This window comes from Lonchura striata, chromosome Z (assembly GCF_050655825.1).
Source record: "Lonchura striata isolate lonStrDom1 chromosome Z, ASM5065582v1, whole genome shotgun sequence".
Lineage (NCBI taxonomy): Eukaryota > Metazoa > Chordata > Aves > Passeriformes > Estrildidae > Lonchura > Lonchura striata.
The window spans coordinates 70,437,008-70,459,295 of NC_140740.1; the positions used below are offsets into that span (position 1 = coordinate 70,437,008).

General features: G+C 37.1%; 1 protein-coding gene and 1 long non-coding RNA gene across 19 annotated transcripts in view; one reads left to right on the top strand and one right to left on the bottom strand.

The window, feature by feature from the left end:
- JAK2 (Janus kinase 2) overlaps positions 1–22,288 on the bottom strand; it is an 84,811-nt gene that overhangs the window by 44,929 nt on the left and 17,594 nt on the right. For 3 of the 15 annotated variants that reach the window (XM_085566704.1, XM_085566705.1, XM_021531704.3), the window contains one exon: positions 11,853–11,956. The exons of 10 other annotated variants lie outside the window; for them this stretch is intronic. The gene's annotated coding sequence lies outside the window, so the exon portion shown is untranslated. Of the gene's footprint in view, positions 1–9,642; positions 11,129–11,160; positions 11,531–11,852; positions 11,957–22,288 lie in introns of those variants that run through there. 2 more of the 15 variants (XM_085566707.1, XM_085566706.1) reach the window with 2 other exon arrangements.
- On the top strand, positions 335–22,247 carry LOC116184602 (uncharacterized). Of its 4 annotated transcripts, XR_014951310.1 has the most exons (5): positions 335–8,985; positions 10,571–10,662; positions 11,496–11,549; positions 18,946–19,019; positions 19,585–22,247. It is a non-coding gene; the product is annotated as an uncharacterized LOC116184602 (long non-coding RNA). The 4 variants fall into 4 exon arrangements; XR_014951308.1 differs by having other exon boundaries at positions 11,496–19,019; XR_014951309.1 differs by lacking the exon at positions 18,946–19,019 and having other exon boundaries at positions 339–8,985.

A 22,288-nucleotide genomic window follows, 5' to 3' on the forward strand; every position in this document is an offset into this window, starting at 1 on the left:
TATATCTGTAACTAAAGCAGCTGTATGGGCAGAGCCTCACATGCAAAGTAACTGAAACACAAGATCACCACTCACTGGAAAAAAAAAGCAACACTACTTTCAGCTGTTTTTCTTAGCAGACAAATCTCAGATTGGACACACTTACTTCTCCCTGCTTTGCCCCATTCAGGGACCACTATATTAGCACATCAGAAACACTACACATCACATAAAATTAAATGATGTTGATCTAGTATAATATTACAGTAGATCTAGTAATAATATTACAGGTATTACATAATTAATACTGTAATAATTAGATAATTAATACCTGTAATAATATTACAGGTATTAGAGTTCATACAGTAATTCAAAAGAATTTTTGTGTTTCTGTAAAGAATGTAAATAATTCTTACCGCTGTATGAAAAGATTTAGCACATTCAGAATGTGACTTTTGCAGATACGTTACTTGGTACCACAAAGTTATTTGTTTGAACAAAAAAAAAAAAACCTATACCAAGTCCATACATATCTTAGAGTGGATGTCTGACATAATGAAGACTCAATGAAAAAAATGGCTGAATCAATTATCCAAGTAATAAGTAGGAATAGGTAACAAAGTCTGAGATAAGGATGATGTTTTGGAGATGAAAACTACTAGCTGTAAGAGATGCGATTCTGGTACTGATTAACAGATTATTTCATTCAATAGAATTATTTTATGTTCCTAATACAGGTAATATTTTAAGCCATAGCTTCTAAAGGATAAGATTTCATACATTGCTCTAACCACAATCATTAACATCTACAACAGAAGATGTCTACATACAATTCTCTGTTGACATTTTTATCAACAATGCACCTGAAAGTTAATTTCACCCCAGCCACACTACACTGCAGTAATTCAATGGTTCTTTTTAAGTCAACCATCAAGAACCAGGTTAATGAGATTGAAAATCACGACTCAAAGAAGACATTTCACTAAAACATGCAGGACATACAAAATTCTCATTATTGAATAATATGCAGCATTCACAGCCTTCAAAGGATTGTTTTCAACTTACGGGGTTTCTTTTTGGGGAGGGGCAGAGATGGCAGGAGCATTTGAGGTAACAGGTAGCTGTTGAAGGAAGTGTCCTGAGCCAGGGTCTTTAGCCATACCACTTCAAATGTATAATTTCAAAGGTTTAAAAATGAGAATATTCTCTCACTACAGATTAATCCCCAACAGTTAATTTCTTGTTTATCGCTTGAGAAATCTCTGTACTTAACATTGAAGTAATAAAGCCCTTTAAATAAGCATGTCATAAGACAAGTGGTTGCTTCAGAAATCTACAGAAAGTCACACAAAGCAGGCACACATGCCAAGGTAATGTATGGGCATTAAAAGTATAATATTGAAAAAATATTAGTGTCTGTGAACAATATAGAATGCATGATTATTGAAGAAATCAAATCTGCATTTAGATACAGATGAAGCGATCCCCTTCTGTCTTACTTTCCCAAATTCCTGTCTCTTTGCCAAGAACTTTTTAAATTTTGGCTTTCTAACACACAAAATTAAGAAAAAAAAATAAACCACATTTTTGGCACTGAGACTGCTTCTCAGTTCTAGCAAGAAAGTGGTGTAGAAGGTAGAAGCCAGATAAACAACTTCAAACATAATCACCAGGTTTTTTTGCACACAACATGTTTGTCTTTTCTGTGAATACAGCATCATTTAAGAAAAATGTTGATGACATTACATGGAGAAAATAGAAATTAAAAAGGGAAAGTAATCACAAAAAGAGACATGGTATGGTCATTTAATTTATATTATATATCCCTTTAGCAACAACAATTAATTCTGTTTGAAAACTGACAACACTCACTCATTTTAACTCATGTGGAAGTTAAGATCAACTGTCTTGTAGCAGGAAGGGCAAGGGCACACCCACCCTTTGCTCTCATTGCACAACACTTCTGTGGTTGCAGGAAACTATTTGAAAGTGCTTAAGCACAACAGCAGCCTCCTACAGCAGTGAAATATACTTATATTCCCTTTGTGACCCTCCCAACGCAGAACAGAGAACTAAATATTGATTTTAAAACTGAATAAAGGTGGGGGAAATACAATGGAAGTTCTAAGGGGGCAGAACTCAGAATTCAGAGCTCTTCAAGTTTTATGTTGGATGACTCTTCAGACAGGTGTCTCTCTCAACAGAAGCGAAAACTTCAACACAGCTTCCTCAGTGCCATGTGCTTGTGTTGACTGAGTCTATCATGAATACTACACTGCCTTCTTCCATCCCCAAAAAAGAACCCATCTCAGTGAGCAGTAAATTCAGCTTCTTTCCCCACAAAAGTCAGACTGGTGGCAATGATTAGCGTTTCTCCTCTTGCAATACTAGCTTTAGAGACAGTTAGTTTTGCCTCGCTTGGACAGCTGTGTATTTTGTGTGTACCTCTTCAAGTGCTTCAGACCATACCAGGATCTGATCTGAAGGCCATATAGTCAGTGTGGGTTTTCCAGACCTATGCTGAAGTGCTGGAAGGAGAGAGGAAGGGTTGTCTGGGGGACAGCTGTCTATCTTTGACCTGCTGAGCACAATTCCATGCACACTGATCTGAGAGCACAACCTTTAAACAAAGCAGACAACAACCACCTGTTCATGCAGGTTTCAGATCAAGGGGCATTGTAGGTAATCTAATTTATCTTCTATTTTAAAAGTACTGTTCCATGCTCAGAACTGCCTAGCATTCGTAATTCCCAGTCAGGCTCTTCACTTCAACCAAAACTGCATGAAGATTTATCTATGTATAACTATGTCATTTTTCCACAAATCCAGCAGAATAAGCATTGCAACATTTTTAATACTCTCAATAACACTGTAGCTTGTGCTTCACAGGCAAAAAAAATCAATAAAGCAGCCTAAGAGAAGGTCTATTCTTTATGTGACAAACAAAAATGATTGCTTGCTTATGAAAGAGCAGCTTACAGCTGTGAACAAGAAGCATGGAAACTCAGATGAAAACCTAGAAGTTCAGCAGGTTCATGTGACATATTTCTCTCTTTCTCCCTCACCCCATTTACAGGATCTGCAACAAGACCTTATAAAACTATTCAGTTTGCACACTTTCAGACTAAGTCTCATCTGATACAATTATTCTTTTAGAAACAGAGCTGCTGTACCAATCTCACAGTGCACCATCTTGTCAGTGACCTAGCTCCCCTATTTCCTCCTTTACTCTATTTGTTCAAGTCTACACCATCTTACATTTCTGATAGCTGTAAGCATTTAAATGCCCAGTTCCAAAACGAACTTAAGAGTATAATGAACCTCAGCCAAAAAAAATTAGTCCATCATCTCTAAGCTGCCACTATCTGCAAAGAACACAATACAGCATTTGTTATTTCAACAAGCCTTCAGAACTGCTATAAATACAATTAATGTTTGTGCCTGTGTCACCAACTGCTCAGTTTACTAGTGAAAGAAGAAAGATTAAATAGCATTTTCTATTGACAAGCAAAGCCTTGAAGTCATAGGCTATCTCCCAACAACCCAGTGTGTTTATTGCCAGTAAACAAAGATGACAGCAATGTGCACACTTTCCATCTGCTTATCTACACATCCTTCTTTCAAGGATTTTGAATGAACATCATTACTGAAAGCCATCCCAAGTAATGGTGGGTAGGGTATAGCAGGATGCTCTGTCTGGAATGGGATAAACCAACTTGAACAATGCCTTATTTTGCAAAGCTAATTGTGGTGAACTAAAAGGGGGTGTCATGCTGTTTTTGTTGTTGGATTATGCTAAAACCAGTTTGACTCATCAACACCTAAGTTTAACATTCTGACAGTGAGGTGAAGATGTGGAGATATAGTAAAATTATCCTAATCTAAAAATGCTAAGGTAACACAGTTGGCAATACAGGTAAGTAAGTTTTTTAGGTGGTTTCTTTGCTAGCTTTAATGTAATTCCTTTAATATAATTGCTTTGACATAGGACACTATACTATCCTAATTTTAGCTAATATATTGCATAGTACATAATTCCAATTAAGATCGTTATGTCTAATTTAGTAAATTTATTAAATTTATTATAGTAAAGAATTAATTTTGATATTAATATATCTGGTTTGCCTCCCTTAATCCTGTGGGACAAAGCTGTACAAAGGTTCAATCACAACCCTATAATTTCTTAGACCTAAATTTATTAGTTTGGCACTAAGATTGGATCCAGCCACACCAGGCTCATCTTAGGAGTTTAGAAGGCAAGTGGGTCCCTTCTGCACCTCATGATTCAATGGGAACTTTTCTAATAAACTTTGTCTGAAGGTCTCACTCCACCTGTGACAATAGATTAAGATTGCAGCAAAGTATCATAAAAAGTGCTAACAAACCTTACATTAGCCAGTAGTAATAGAACACCACAAAGGTATTATGCATCTTGTTCCAAGACAACTAAAATCAAGTTTTTACCTCTAAATGCAAACTTAGATTGAGAAACAAAGTCAGTCAGCTTCCCACTTGCCATTATTCTGGCTAGTTTGTTTGATTTATGCTTAATGTGTACAATTAATATTCAATTATAGTCTTTGCAGTTCAGTTTGAATACACAGACAAATGGAGCACAATTAAGCTTGCCTATAACATGTGCTCAGTGTGGCTTGTTATGTTATTAGAAGTTTAAAATCTTCTTACAATAGCAATAGTTTTCATATTCTGCATATGCGACCTGAGGTATCCTTACAAATCTAGTCTGATTTTCTTTGCATCTGCAAGCTTGTTTCAGTGGGTTGCTTTAAATACATAAGTATACTAAATTCAAGGAAGCAAATGCATACACTGTGCTGACAGGCAATAAAGCATTGTATTTTTAAAATGTCATTTCTTACAGAATGACAGTGCTTTTTAATTGACCAACAAGAGGTTACGAAGTCTTTGTTCAGTCCAAACATGCCACATCAGTGAAAATTTCACAAAAAATTCACAGCAAGAGGTTAATATATTTCCAATACATATTCATAAGAAAATATTCTCCCGACTAACTTTGCCAAAATATTCAACAATACTTTTAAAAATACTAAGCAATATGGGAAATCTGAGATTTTTTTTCCATTATTTAGATAACAGGTGGCAAGTTCATAAATAAAATTAATCAGCACTTTAAATGCACCATCTCCTGCATTAAAACTCTAGTCTTTTCTCAGTTAATATTTATTCTGATCTTAAAACCAGCTTTCACAAAAATATAAAATATTCTTCTAAAGCATATTCAAAGATGTTTAGTGAACAAGGAGTGCATCTTCAGTTTTCATGTCATTTTTCTAATATGCTTTGCCTATTGTTCCCTGTCATGAGGTAAAGCCGCACAAGAAAACAACTGCTCCTACAAGAAACAAGCCCAAAACATTAAGTAATTCCAAAGGTGTTTTCCTGTTTTACCAGCTATCAGTATACTAAAAGCACACAAGAATTTTAACACACCAAAATTTGAATGCATGTGGTAGCAAGCAAATACATACAGGTGACAGATTAACATATCAATGACAAAACATGTCAAAAAAAACCCCCCAAAAACCCAACCTAAAAAAAACCAGGTAGAGAAGCAAAGATAACATTTGCTTAAAGCTTTCACTTGAAAAACTAGTCCCAGTATCGACAATTTAGACCATGAACTTTTGTGTAAGAAAAGTGTAATGGTCCTGGCCTGATCTGCTTGCATGACACACAGGAACTAAGTGGATAGCTGTTAATATGAGGATTATCCCTTCTCCATTCTGAAATTTTAAAATCGTGATTTCTAACTTCTTCACAATAGAATGAAGTAATCACTGTATTTATTGAAGGAAAAAACAACCTTGGGCTGTTGTCAGAAAATGAATGAACACCACACTTAGGTAGAAACCTCAACACCACAGTAACATGCCAAGCAGGTGAGTTACCAGAGAAGTAATCAAATCGAAGACTTGCCCAGAAGCAACAGCTCTGTTTAGGTTCCATTAGAACTTTGGAAAGAGTTGGTCCATATTTGCAAAATATTTCAGTTTCACCATGTGATATATTTCAGCAAAAGTCTATTTCATCAGAAAATTTCCAAGCAATTTAAACAGTTGCCCAAATATTTGGCACAGATTATGTCCCAAGATAATGGCATCTGAGGGTCCTTAGTCCATTCAGAGCCACCATTATCTGCACATCTTTATATACACAGAAGACATAGGAAAACTAACAATAATAGGTCAGGAAGGCCTTTTGCATAAGGCATGTGAAAAATATCACCAATTTACCTTTATTCCCTTACAGATCTCCAAAATTCCTTTAAAGTGATGCAATAAAAAATGATAACACAAAAGTTAGGACTAAGTGATATTTTCACAAATATGCTACATCATACTAGATTTTTTTTTTTTTTTAATTAGCTGTACTGAAAACTGAATACTGTCTAACAGTTCAGATCATGGAACAAAAGATTGTTCCAAGTTACTTACTAGAGCACAGGTCTTCCCGAATTGGTTCTTTGATTTCTCTCAGAAAGAATTAAATAGGAATTTCCAATGCCCCTCTGTACAGAGAGAAAAGTAATTCAAAGTAAAAAGCAGGATTGCTTGCTACTGGTCTCAATCTGCCGGGTTGTATTTTGGTTACAATGCATTATGAAGAAGTTAGGGAATTATAAATGCATTATAGAGGACTTAGGAAATTATAAAAAAAGATTCAATGAAAAAATAACATTTTAATGTTAAAAAAAGATTCTAACAAACCACCAAAGAAGAAAACAAAAAAAGTATTTTTCTATTAAAAGGCATTTCTGTTAAAAATACTGTCATAGGGAAAAACCCCTCAACAACCTCTAGAGAATATATAAGATAGTTACAGCCTCACTCACAAGTCTAAAAAAAATACTGAAGTGCAAACAAAAGCAAAAATTACAACAGCAAAGTAGTTTGTGAAATTACTTCATTTTCTTAAATGTTGCAAGATTGCGACAGTGGGGAGGTGATGCTGGAAGCTGACACTTTTGAAGCTGGCTAGCTATTCTTTCCCAAATGCAATTCCTGCTGTCATCATTGAAGAGCAATTTGTGAAAACATGAACCAGCACTTGTCTCTATGGTACTGCAAGGCCAAAGAATAGCATCAACAGCTGCAAAACAGATGTTGGTTTACAGATGCTGTCAAGAACCACACAGGCTAGTGCTAAGCTATCAGAAGTCATACACATTTCATGCTGCAGTCTGTGGGTGCTTAAAGAGTGGCATGGCAGGCACCAGCTGTATCACAATGGAATAGGTTTCAAACCAGTTACTCTTCTCCCAGCCTTCTGCAGCAGGCAGGGATTTCCCAGGTACATTCTGGTTTTAGCAGCTTAACTGTGAATCAGACAGAACAGAGAACTGCCAAGACCCACCACCTGCAGTAGTCTGGTACTTATGGAAGACGTAAGACTTTGGCAAAGTTCTTTATCCACTCCACTACAAACGCACTCTGGAGTTTGGAGTCTATAAAAATATTATCTTCTAAGCAAATATCAACACAATAGTTTAAACAAGCAGAGTTATTTACTGGTAGAAATTAAAAAGTTATCTTCCTCACAGAATAAAAAGCATTTATCATCGCAAACATTTATGTGAGGAAAACGAGTCATAACTCTTTCCAATCGCCATTGGCTATTAGTATAAATTGCCCTGCTTACATTTGTTCAGAAAGCTTTTTCCAAGACCTGGATTTTAAAAAGTTAAACTCTTTTGGACTTCCTTCTGAATTCTGTCATCTCCATTTTCTTGCACTCTTATCTTACTTCCCCAGTCTGGCAACTTCCCTCCTCAGAGCTTAGTAGAACTAACTAACTGTCATATGTGTTTACATTATATGCCAAGCTCAAAAAGACTGAAGAGCTAGAATTTTCCTGAGAACCAGGAGCAGAAGATTATGTAGCAGGGAGAAAGGGCAGTGACATCACCAAGTCTCCTCTAGGCAAGTAGGAGGTAAACAGAAAGAGGAAGAGCCATTCTAAAGCCAAGAAGTGTCAAAACAATGTTTAAAAATATGCTTTCACCTTCACAGTTTATTTTGTGGCTCTTCTCTTTCAACACAGATTGCATTTAGTAACATAAAAGAAAAAAGAGACAAAATAAAAAAAAGAGGGGAATGAATGATCCTGATTCCTGCCCAAGAATGAGAACATCTTAAGAAAAAAATCTGTTACTCAAACCTCAAAGACTGTTTAATGAAATTTGCAGTCACTTAAGTGGGACATAATTCCACAGAACAGTATCACCAACTTCTTCATTCTATCATTCTAGGTGAAATGGTGCCTCCAGTTTCAACTCCAGAATATCCCAATTGAAACTACTACTCTTTGCCAAACTTCTACATACCTACCCTTAGAGATTAAAAGTATACTTTTACACTCTGCCATACATACTAAAGTACCATGGAGAATATAATAATCATAACCCCAACCAGCTCTTCTGCCTACAAAAAGAGAAACCACAAGATCCACTATGCTCTACACAATGTGATGTTTGTAAGATGTCACTCCTGCTTCTCCTAATTTCATAGGTAATTTGGCTTCTTTCCCTCCCAGTTTTCATCATCCAACCAAAGCAAAGGGTAAAGTGGTCTTGGACAAGAAAATTGCAATAATAGGCTAAATGATAAAACATTTATTACTTTGAATCCTGGAACATTTTTTTCTAGGAAAAATATGGGAGAAAACCAATCTAGTAAATCTGAGACAGAGACATCAAAAATGTGAAAACATCTGGATGAAGAGACTACTCCTATGCCAGCTACACTATCTGAACAGAATCTGGAAACACATGCTTCAACAAATTAGCTCTTTGCAGAAATAACTGTCAGCATGTAAACAGGATAACAGTTAAGTCAGAGTGAATCAGCAAACTCTTCCAAACAGCCAAGAGCAATAGATGTCAGTGTCTCCTCTGGACTCTCCAGAAATGCTTTCTTCAGCCTACCCTGCTTTTTCAGCTTCAGTTAAGAAACTGCACTTCAAAAGGTCAGATCTAATGCAAATTTCATTGTACAAATTCCCTCCTCAAGATGTGGGGGTTTCTAGGGGATTTTGGTGTCATTGCCCTCCTTCCTCCTTGTCTTTGGAAAAGTGCCTAAAATCTTGTAAAGGAAACCAAGCTAGCTCTTTACAGTGACACATCAGTTACAGGAACCCAGGACACCAATATTATTTTACAACCCTGCCTTAAAAACACCCTCCCCCTGAGAAAACCAAGCGAACAAACAAACAAACAAAAAAAAACCCAACAAAGATCCTCCCAAAAATCCAGCCAGAGGAAAAACCAACACAAACCCAGAACACTTCTCTCTCTGCTCTCCAACTTAGATCCCATGCAGTCTCAACAAGGCTACGACTAGGTACTTTCATAAACTCTTAGAGAGCCAGGGCCTGACCACATAAAATGAGACAACATAACAAAGACCATCTGAGACACACCAGCAACAATCTAAGATAATAAAGCAACTGCCACAGAAATATTTCAAATAAAATAATTTTTGTAGAAGTTTGATTAAATAGTGAAGTCAAGACTATGTAAATGCATTCAAAAGCCTATCAAATAATGATTCAGATTGCTGCATCAATATATATTTATATAAAGATATAAATACTATGATTATATAGAAAGATATTATAACATACAAATACTGCAGCTTCTTGTTACTCTTCATGAGACGAGCTAAAGTATTTTTGCAAAAGAATACATTTTTTTTTTTAAATCCTATGTAAATGCTTCATATTGCTGAATAATTTATGACAGCAATGTTGAGCTTTATCTTTACAATTCAGGAAAATGTACTTGCTTGATAGTTTATTTAATGTTTCCTTAAACACCAATGGCCTGCAAGTTCTCCACTTGTTCCCTATCTGAAACACCAGGCAGCTTTTGCAAAGATACTGCACTACATGCTTTGCCAAGATCATGTTATCTCTATAAACGCAGATTGTCTGAAAAAAATGCAGGCCAGAAAACCCAGGGCTCTGAAAGTAAAAAAAGGTTTTTCATAAAATATACCACTAGCAGAGATTCTGCAGAAGTCTAATAGAAGTGACAAGGAGAAAGAAACATTAAGACAAACATTTTCCCAATGTAACATTTCAAAGTCTGTGTTCTCTTGAACTTTTAAAAAATAGAACACACTGGTGCTTCCCCAAACACTGCAGAAGAGTCAAATTATCATCCTGTATATCCAGTATTTACAGAACTCTGTTTTGAGTATGATTAAGCATTAAATTCTACACTTCACTTTCAAAGAGAAGAAAAATATTCCAACTGCCTATATTCACATTGACTTCCTCCCAAGCTCTGAAACAAGAATGATACCTTTCTTAACGATTTTTGAAATTATATCCTGAAACACCATTAAAAAATTGCAGAATGAATGTTGTGAAAATTGTGCCCCAACAGACTAAAAAGATCTAGCAGACCACCTGACAGACTGAAAAAATAAAAAGCATAATGGAAAAACAAGGAATTTCTTAAATGAGATATACAATAGCTTTAGAATAAATATCTATTTTTCTCTCAGAAACAGAAGTATCAAATTGTTTCTTCATTCTATCATTCTAGGTGAAATGGTGCCTCCAGTTTCAACTCCAGAATATCCCAATTGATACTGGCACAAGAAGTATCAAACTGCTGAAGAAACAGCTAAGAACTAAGTAGATTCTGTATTTCCTAATTTTAAAACATGAAGAGTAGATGCACTGTTACAAAATAGGTTTCAGATAATCCTATTACTGAACTTGATGAAAGGAGGAAGAAAGCCCAAGACTGGTTTATGATATATAGAAGATTAGACAGGAAGATACAGTGTTCTTTTCTGGATTTTAAAATATGCTATTACCAATTGTGCTATTATCAGTTCCTTTATGACAAGGCATTATAAAAGAAAGATTAAGCATTTATAACAGAACAGTACTTAACAACAGGTTAGGTTGTTGATAAAGATGTCACATTTCAAAATTCCCACTAAACTATTATTAAACTCCTCCTAAAATTCTTTCTGATGACACAAAACTAGGAAAACAAAAAAAAAACCTGAAAGCACTCAGATCTCTCAGTACATAAGTCAAACTCCAGTACAAGTTTTGCCTCTGAGCCCTGAAGTCTAGGGCTTTCACCCACATTTCAATGTCCTTAGCATTGTGGAAACTCACCCAAACATTCTGCAGATGTATGTACTCAGTAACATGAACCAAGGCACCTCAGCTCTCCCTGCAGGTCCCCACTCCAACTCAGCAATCATGCTGTTCTAATCTTGTCCAAAAGTGTTATTTTCCCACCCACTCGTGGATAGGAAATTTGCATCTACCTAAGGTGATACGTTCAAAATCTAAGATACTCCATTCTCTAAATTACAGAACTCTTTCTTAGATAATCTCAGACTTACAAACCACTCCAGCTTTTTACAGAACTTTTTAGCATATTTGGCATAGTTATTTGCAGCTTCACCTCAGCTCTGATGAAATAAGAATTTCATATCTCTCCACAGGTTTTAGAACCAGCTGTTGCACAGAAGCGTGGACCCCAAGAACCATTTCCCAAGGTAAAGCAGAGTGACTAATGCAAAGTTGACAAAAGCAAGCTGTGACCATGATGCAATGAAAAATCCAGCTAGGCCCCCCAAAAATGCCTGTAAAAGATACTGCAGACTTTTTGACACTTTTTATTTCATTGAATCAAAATAATTAGATAAACTGGAGATAAGTCTAGAATACAAGTACAACACAGTTTATTACAGCCAAGTTTGTTCGTGATTTGCAAATTATAATAAATTCTTACTTAAATACTGAGTAAGAATTGTCTCCATCTGAATTAGTTGCTCTAAGAGGTAAAGTTTTATACATACATTTAGAAGACAAATTGCTGAAGCCCACTGAAGTGAACTTGAAGTTTAAAACCAACCAAAGGTTTCTCCTCTCTTTATGCATGCTTTGAGCTCCTGAAGATTTCCTAAACAAAGTACAAATCAATAAATACTAGTAGTTCTTAGATGTGCTAAATATAAGATCCAATTAGCAAACAAAAGCAAATTAAAAATCCTAGACATGAATGAATAATGTCAGAGTAGACCACTTCTGACCAGGCATTCCAGCACCTATAAATGGACATCCCTCTCCCCTCTATGGCCCTCCAGAGTTTGCCACATCTACCAGTAACCAGTCTTTTAAATACTTTTTTCCTTTAACTGATACTTAGTAAGGACTTTGATTACTAGTAGGTGCAATAGTCCACCCACATCTAGGCCCAAACTACACCTAACAATATTTGTCTGCCAATCCACCAAATAGTAAGTGAATTAAGTTTCATGTCATTGAAGTAAATACAGTCACAGGGCACTACATCCCCTTGACTGGCACACAGACAAAAAGAAAATATAAAAAAACCCCAGCCAAATAACAGAAGAAGTCAGACCAAGGCCTTAATTTTTTAGATTCCTGATAGCACTCTTTAATATCAAATTTGGTTAAAAACAAACCCCCAAAAAGTGGCCTTGCTACAAAAACGGACATGCTTTAACAGTGACAAACTTAGCAACAGTGTCACCAGAACCCTTCCCCTATTCTAGACAACTTCTAAGCATTTGAACAAGTCTAACAACGCATAATAATCCTAATATTTTCAGTTTCCACTGAAGTTCAATACTAGGATGCTTTACATAAGACATTGTCACTTCTCCTACCTTCTGAATCTAATGCAAAGATCTAAGTAATGCCCCTAGGCTTACACTGTAAACCACTGGTAAACCAGATATAAACAAAATGCTTTGTTTCATGAAATGTTTAAGAGAAAAAAATTCATTGCAAAGAAAGCTTTATCTCATTCTTTTAATATAAAATAAATAGTTGAAAAATCTCTTAATTGCTTGAACATTGCAAAAAAAATCCATTTTAAATTTCAACTGTATCGTATCTTTTCCCACACTGTTCCTCATGTTTCATTTTTCAGTTTTAGTATGTATATATTTTAAAGAAAACCACAGGGAGAGGAAAGAGAAAAACTCTTCTGAACACAGAGTTCAACACAAAGAGCATGAATACGGAAGAAACCAAGGAAACAAAAGCACTGAGGGAAAGCCATAAATACAATATGTAACACCTCTCAAAGTAATACAGCACAGTGATTCTGCACAGTGTTTATTAATTCCATTCTCAATTCCCCTTTAGAGTTCAGGAAAGATATATAACTAGGTAACAAACGTGACACTACTGTGGAACAACTCTATCAAAAGCTGTAGGTGTACTATTCAGTAGCTCATAGGTGACCAAGATATTCCTCATGCCTACAACAGAAAAAAATTCTTAGCAACTATGATTCTGCTCCACTCTAAATGTCATTACTATGTAGGATGTAATGCCCTCTACATTATTTCAAGCAGTAAATAAAACAAACTCACAAAAACACACTCTTGTTATTCTTCCATGTGCACTCAGGAATGCTAAGTTTTCATTTACCAGATACTTCCCCTTTCCACCTCCTCGAAAACTGTTCACAAAGATCCCCATTTAACACTTGGCCTAACTAGCACAAGCACTGTGTGTCACCATGACCACATCGAGGATAGTGTGTAGGCTGGGATAGGTTCTGCCCATCACTTAAGACAGGCAGTCAGAACACAAGAAGGGTCCGGCGGGTTGACCTTGGCTGGAGGCCAGGTGCCCACTAAGCCACTCTACCACTCCCCTTTTCAGCTGGACACGCGAAAAAAAAGATGGAAAACAACTCAAAGGTTGAGATAAGGCAGTGTAGTAAAGCAAAAGCGAAAGTTCATGCACACATAAGCAAAGACAAAAAACCCCTATTCTCCATTTCCCATCAGCAAGCAATGTTCAGCCACTTCCCATGAAGGGCTGCAGCACGTCACAGTTGCTCTGGAAGGCAAATACTAAATAACCAGTGCTCTCCCTTCCTCCTCCTTTCCTAAGTTTTTATAACTGAGCTGATGTGGTGTGGAATATTCCTTTGGTCAGTTTGGGTCAGCTGCCCTGGTTATGTCCTCCACTAAGATTTGCCCACCCCCAGGCTGCTGGTGGGAGGGTGGAATGATGGAGAGATAGCACTGATGCTGTGCAGAGCTGCTCAGCAGCAGCCAAAACACTGCTGTGTCACCAGCACCTTTGTAGGTACCAATGCAAAGCACAGCACTGTGTGGGAAAATGAACTCCATCTCAGCCAGACCCAATACAAAGAGGTGCAGCAGGGGTTATGGCAGTTGAATGACTCTTGTACTTGACAAAGAATTTTAGAAACCTAGAATCTAAAATTAAAATAATATAAGAAGTGTTTTTTGAGCTTCTTTCTTCCAGACAAAGTTTTTTATGGATGGTAGGACAGGGTAATGAAAGGATGCCTTCTCTGATGAAGGATACTATCTCATCTGCTACGGAAACTTCCTAAAGCCAAATTATCTCCCTCTCAGACTATATCCTGTTAAGCAGTGTAAGCACAGCAGCTGAGTCACACTGAAGATTTGATGTCATTTTATGCGCTGTACATGATCTCCACCAGAAAGAAAAAAGAGTGGGCAATAGGTAAAACAAGCAAGTCCTTGAGGGAAAAAATGAGAGTGAATTGAGACAGAAAGGTCAGTATGACCTGTATTAGAAACTGACACAGCAGAACATCAGATTTTCCAGAAAAATCTGAGCACCCCTTACTCTAAAACGTGGAGGTTGCTTGAATAGTCTGCAAGTTTAGAATGCATTACTAGGTCAAAAGTACGGATTAGTATGCCAAGTCTGAGCCCAAACTTCTCTCAAAAGCAGCTGCTTCTCCTCTTTCTGTATCCCCACTCCCCATCTCAACTAAGCTTTTCTAATAAAGAGGAATTCTCCTCTCCTCTCTCACCTACAATTGCATATAAAACCATGTTCCAATTTTAGCTGAAATAACCTCAGTGATTTAGCACTTACTCCACTTCCTTTAAAACTAATTAAAGATTAATTTAACTTGTTTAAAACTAATTAAAAGTTCAAGATTCAAAGGCAGGCATAACCATACACATAAGGTGAAATCAATGCTTGTGCATAAGCAGATGAAAAAAACTAGAAGGTTGGAGCCTGCTTCATCTTGGTAGGCATAGGAAGAGAGTAACTATGAACATGGCCAAACATCTGGTTACCATTTGATTCCTAGAAAAATCCATAAAGAGGAAGGAAATAAAGGCATCCTGCAAAAATTAGGTTCTTCCAGAGCATTATGTTTTAAACTTTGGAAACATAACTGAACACAAATAAAAACCTGGGAAAAAGTTACAACTACTCATGAGAAGAAAGTATCTTCTCATGGATTCTCTCCTCTGCTGGGAGGCAGTGACAGGTACCAGAAGAGAGGTATACTCCATGACCAGAGGATTAAGTAAAAGCATGAGTCTCAGTTCAGGTGGAAGATGAAAACAGCACAGAGTCACATGTTGAAAATCAAGAAAAGCACAGATATTTCTCCCACTTAATCTCCTGCACTTCTACCTCATTGTCTACTTCTATCTCTAAGTACAAAAGAGTACTTAGGACTCTTCCAGTCTCCTCCTATCTTCGGCAAATATGGTCTCTCCTCATCAGGTCCCAGACTGATCCAACTAAACCAATTCTATGTCACTCCCCATCAAGGATACTCCTTTTCCAGGTTTTGTTGGTTCTGTTGAGTATGCCCAGCACTGTCAGTCTTAACAAATCAGACACTGCAGAGCATATGGTAAAGAACACTTCCCATACTAAGGTTAAGAAATTAATTGACTTCTCATTCATATAGTGTCCAAATAACAACTACATATGAGGAAAAATAAGAAGCAGGAATAGCTGACATTAAAAATATACCACAGGTATATTTTATTTTTCAGTGCATTCTCTTCCCCTCCCTACCCCCACTCTACCCTTCCCCATCTACAGGGTAGGAGGACTGATTATTTTAAGCCTTAGAAAATACTTCTTCAGTCACTCATAAAGCAGCATTTACTTATTCTCTCAATGGGTTGGAAGAAGGTGATGGAGGAGGAGATCACATTGCTGAGTGTCAGGGGGTGGTGATTAGGAACTTTAAGCTGAACATTTCAATCATTATTCCCTCTTTAAACATGGGAAGGAAATGTCAGAGGTAGCCCATGCCTTTGAGCACTACAAATGCAGCCTTCAAGCATTAAAAGTGCCACCCGCTTATTGCTGACATCTTCAGGCTTTTTTTAATGAAGGTAGAACAAATGAAACCTACAAAAATCGTATTTTAAACTGACATAAAATTAAAGGAAGCAGGATAAATACCTTAATGGAGAAAAAAAACCCCCGAAGACTACAGGAGTTAATTTGGGAAAGAAAATAAAAAGGAGAAGGTTTAAGGAGTCTTAAGGAGTCTTGAGCAAGACCAAGTTAAAACAGATGTTCAAATCACTGTTTTAATTTTCCCCTTGTGGGGTAAGAAAAAACACCAGTAGAAGTGACTGCTTTTTATTAATGAACTTCAGCTACCATGGCACAAGAGGCCATGTACCAGCTGAACCAGGGCACTCATTGTCCCCTGTATTTGGCACTGGTGAAGCCACACCTTGAATCCTGTAGTCAGTATTGGCCCCCTTATGACAAGGACATTGAGGCGCTGGAGCATGTCCAGAGAAGGGCAAAGGAACTGGTGAAGGGTCTGGAGCATAAATTCTTGTGGGGAGCAGCTGAGGGAGCTCAGAATGTTCAGCCTGGGAAAAAGGAGGCTCAGGGTAACCTTACCAGTCTCTATAGCTGCTATGACAAAGGAGATTGTTGCAAGCCATTCTTCAGGCCCTCTCCCAAGTAACAGTACAAAGAGAAATTACTCAGGTTTTGCAGAGAGAGGTTCAGGCGGGATATAATGAAAAAAAATTCTTCACTGAAAGAGTGGTTAAGCATTGGAATAGGCTGCTCAGGAAATGGTGGATTCACTATCCCTGGAGGAGCTCAAAGGAGTAGACACAGCACGTTATACTATGGTTTTAGTGGGCATGATGGTGTTCAGTCAAAAGCTGGACTTACCTTGGAGGTATTTTCTCACCTTTATGTTTCTATGTCTCTATAGCATGCTTTGCATGCTCCTAATGACAAAGTCAGTCTCAACTGTTTAGTCTCAACTACTGGCAAATGTTACCTGTTGCAGAGCCAGCTACCCTTACTGAAAGAAACCAGAACAGTAAATACTTGTAACAACACAATCCTCCAAAGAACAAAGCAGCTCTAATCCTGTGGTTCCAGCTGGATACCCCCTAATCTGTCACTCTCAAATAGAATGGAGAGAGAACAAAGTAGCTATGTTATTTCCTTACCACCTGGAATATACAATGAATGAAATAAATAACTATAATGAATGAAATAAATAACTATAAACATCTGGCTTTCTCACAAGTACATACAAAATCAAATTGAAGGAGTAGTTCTGCATAGTCTACAAACTCACAGGTATGGATTTCACACCTGTTCAAACGTTTCTTGGGCCATCTGTGCAAACATCTTGCTTAGATAAACCAGTTTTGCTTCCTTCTGTAAGGAAAGTACATAGTTTTTCTACAGAGCTTTTAAAACACTCAGCCTAACAAGGTGGTGAAGACGCTTCAGCAAGTTGTGCCAGCTTTTGTAACACTGGTTTATAAAATCCATGTTGCCAACTTCTTCTCTAGTAAAAAAAAGATCACTACCATGATTTTCCATGCCCTAAGGAAGCACTGGTCGTCTTGAAGGATAGTCAGCTCCCAACGGTTTCTGAAGTAGTTTGTCATTTCCTTGTGCCTTGTCACAGCTTTCACCCCAACTTACCTTGCTTTTGTAATATGAGTCTAAAGGCTGTGCAGCCATACATAAGTTGAAGAGGTCAAAGCACAGACTGCAGAGAAACAAACCTAGATGTTCAGAAGCACTAAAAGGAAGAGCAACACAATTAGCTGATTCTCACCTGTCAATGCCAAGTTAATATTGGTCTTTCTACAGAATGATTTCTCAGTCATCCTGTTCATTTAGGTTTGAAAAGGGCAGTATTACATTGAACACACAACAAACCCTCCCGCAATGTGCATATGGGATGTTAGAGCAGATTTCATCTATTCAGTCATCAAAATTAAATAAACACACTTGCAGCATATCTCCTTCCCTCAGCTCTTTTACATACAATTATGACAACATATATGATGGATTTATGGGAAATTAGAGACAGGTCTGCCTTTAAGATAGTTCTCTTTCTTTCATTTTTAAAAAATAATTCAAATTAAAGATAACTGTTTTTCTTCCTTCTTTTTAGTACTTGCCTATATTGCGGAAGTTTTCCTTGTTAACAGTAGGCAATTCTACAACTGGTGAAGTATTTGCTTTGTGATCAGGATCACAGCAAGAAACAGTTTATCACAAATGATTTTGTGATTATTAAATTTCCATAAACTACCAACGTGATGAGTTTGAAAAATTTAATTTCCCTCTAGTACCAGTATGCGACAAATTTCTTATCGACTACTGTCCAGATTCAACTGTCTACTGAACAGGAAAAGAAACTGACAGAGCAAAGCCTACCAAGTTCCTCCTTACTACTACTTGATACTTCCTTGGATTTTGCTTGCAGTGGTTGCTTGAAGCCCAGTGCCCACTGAAGACATATCACAATACAACAGCTTTCAACAAAACTTCTACAGACTGATACTCTTTACTAGCATAGACAGTATGAGAAAAAAATAATTAGTGTTTATGGTCATATAATTTTCAAGTATGTGAAAATTTCGGCTTAGCAACAAAGCTAATAAATATGGGCCATATTTTTTGGACAGACACAATATCAAAAAGGCATCTTGTTACGTACATTTTGCACTACAGCCTTTGCCTAATTGCATTCCTTTCCTCCTTTGTTGAACACTCAGAATAGGGAAATTTCTTGATTCAAAACCTGAATTCCTAACTACATGCTTTCTTCACCATTCCCTGGTCTTTAACGTCTCCTGATCCTAGTGTTCTGAGATGCTACTGTTACTTCTACAATGAAGGTGTACCAGTAAATATTTGTGGAACACCTATATGCCACTGTAAGTACAGAATAGTGAAAAAGAAAGCTTAATTCTTCACACTCACTAGTTATGAAACGTTTATTTCTTAGTTTACCCCTTCTTTTTCTTTCAGCTATATGAAGTATTCCTTCTTTTCCTCAAACTGCTATCTAAAAAATTGTGACACCTGTAAATCCAACCCCAGTTTTGAAATATCTCTAGAGAATATAGCAAAATCAATTAAGGTTATTTTACTTATTTATTAAAATATATTTACAGCCACTTTGGAGTGGCCATGACTTAATGTACACAAAGCTAATTAGATGTGCTTAGTTATCTTTTTCTTTTCTAAACATCTGTTGCGATTAAGGAATGGTACTCCTCATTTCCGTGCTCTCACTGGTACTCTCCCAAACCAACACCACTTGCTTGATCTTCCCTTCCTACTCTGGCAGGATAAAGTTGAGAACTGAAGGCATAAAAGGTGACAGCCACAGGTTGAGATAAGAACAAGTTACTAGAAATAGCAATGAGATAACAAAACGAATAGTAGCAGCAACAGATGTTCTACCTGGATACAAGGATTAATTTCTTTGCTGTGCAGGTGACTGTGCACTGGAACAGATTGTCCAGAAAAGCTGTGGAGTATTCCCTACTGGAGATATCCAAGAACTGTCCAGACACAATCCTATGCACCATGTGCTCCATGATGGCCTTGCTTGAGCAGAGATTGGACCAGATGACCAACTGCAGACCCTTACAACTTTTAACATTCTTTGAATCTGTGTCTCTTCTTAGCTACTGTCATTGTTTAGTGCATTGTATGACTAATTTTCAGACTAATTTTTAACTGCCCATGAAACAATTCTGTTACTTGTAATTTTTCTCTACCTAAACTACAACTGGCAGGTTGATCTTGAAAGTTAAATCTCTCTCAGTACATATTTTCCAGGCCATTTGTTGGTTCACTTGTTTCAGAACAGGCATACAGGATGAGACCAAAGGCACATATAGTTCTAGTGGCAGCCAAGATTAAGTGCCCAGAAAAGACCCTAGGAGCAGAACAAGCCTGCAACAGTACTTTCTCTGGATAGTTTCATAGTCATCCAAGATTCACAAATATTTTAAGCCAAGATGAATTTAAATGAAACAGCTTTGTGATACCTACAAGCAACACCTGAAAACAACCACCTTCCTCTCTACAACTACCTGAAACGAGGTTATAGTGAGCTGTGGTTTAGTATCTTCTTCCAGGTAATAAATGACAGGACAAGAAGAAAAGGCCTTAAGCTGTACATGGGGAGATTTAGATTGGATATTGGGAAAAATTTCTTCATTGAAAGAGTAGTCAGGCATTGGAACAGGTTGCCTATGGAGGTGGTGGAATCACCATCCCTGAAAGTGTTGAAAAGGCATATGATGTGGCACATAGGGATATCATTTCGTGGCGAACATAGTGTAGGTCAATGGTTGGACTCAATCTCAGAGATCTTTTCCAGTCTTAGCAATTCTATGACCCTGTAAAAAATTATACAACTGTTTGTCCCTTCAGATATGAAAAGCATCAGACCATAAGATATTAAGGTCCTAAAATTAATTCAAAAATTCTGACCTTTTTCTCCCCAAATGACTAACCTGAAGAACACTCAATCCTCATTTCCATGTAATTTCTTCTGTTTCCTTTCTCCATCTTTTCTTGTCACTTTCTACAGTTTATTTCTTTCTCCCATCCTACTAACTAGTACTTTTCTTTTGTGACCCAGAAGGGTAGAGAATCAGAATAACTTACTAACTTAAAAGACAGAGAATCATGATCATCCACTCATGAAGTCAACTTCCAAGGAAATAAAGCAAACTTAAAGCAGCACATCTGATAGGTATTTTCAGACAAGAAAAAACAAATAAATGAGCAGTTGTTGCATGACCTAGGACAGTCAAGACATAAAATGACAATTCCATACTAAAATAACTAGGTAAACAGGGTAAGAAACGAAAAGAAAGAATGCAGACCATTTTGCTCCCAGGAAAGACACAGATTATGGCAGCAAAATTAGTCAGGACTACAAATCCATTTGGCAAGGATGATGACTCACATTTGGAATACATCAGAATTACCTAAGTTAATTATCTAGAGATCTTTAAAGGACTTGAGGAGGAAGGCAACTGACTGTCTCCAGTGAAACCTCCTGACCCTTAAGTAGGAAAAGACAGGCATACACTAAAGGAAAAATCCTGGCAGTGCTTTTATTGAGGCACAACTGAATATACAGGCTGACCAGCAGAGAGAGCTGCATGAACTGGAAAGCCTGCATCTCAAATGGGGCACCAGCCAACACAGACCTTCTGGAACAGCAGCAGGGGCAGCATTTGATTAACAATGTAAGATATAAGGTGTGCAGATGTGGTACACACACAAATTGACAGACTACAAGAGAACTAATCCCACACAAACACATTAGTTCAATTCTCATACAAAAGTGCTAGGCCTCCTGTAAGCACATGAGAAGAATGCAGTTATGAAAAGTTCCAAAAAAATTCTTATATGAAAGTGGCACTTCAAAAAACATCAACACAATCTGGATTACTGAAATCAACACAATTTACACTACTACTTGAGCTGCTGGCAAAACTGTGGAGGTGGGGGAGGCAAGTGTTAACATTACTGCAAATTCGAATGAAATCTTTTGAATACATGAGGGATCAGCATGTAAATTGTGAAGTCCAAAGAAACATCACTTCAATTCTCAACTTCCTGATTAGCTCTTCTTTCAGTACAAAAACAGATACATTTAACCATTTAAACCCCATTAAAAATCAGAGAAACTGAGAAAGATACCAATTCTAGAAACATGCCAAAGAAATAAGAGTTCAGTGAACCAAGGGCATTTACTTGAAAATTTACCTGTATGAGAGCTACGATCAGAGCTTAACAAGCAGCTCAACTAACTTTGAATACCTGCAAAACCAGCCACACTGATATTCTAATATCACCAAAACCTAATACTATGTATTTTTATGTATAATTATGTATATTATGTATTTATTATATAATCAGTGCAGTCTAGTTTTTGAGTACAGTGGTTTCACCTTAGCTTAAATCTGGAAAGCTAAAGTCTTATTCTCCCTTTCACCTAGTATTCTTAATTGCTCCCTGTTTGCTTAGCAGATGTTTTTGTACTGGGACAACATTCAGTAAACCAGTTTCAGTTAGTACTATTCAAAAGCTTTCAGCATGTGCTGAAGTTTTCTGCATTTTTTTCCACTCCATACCCTGACTTGGAAAATTATCCTACTTGAAAATGCACCAC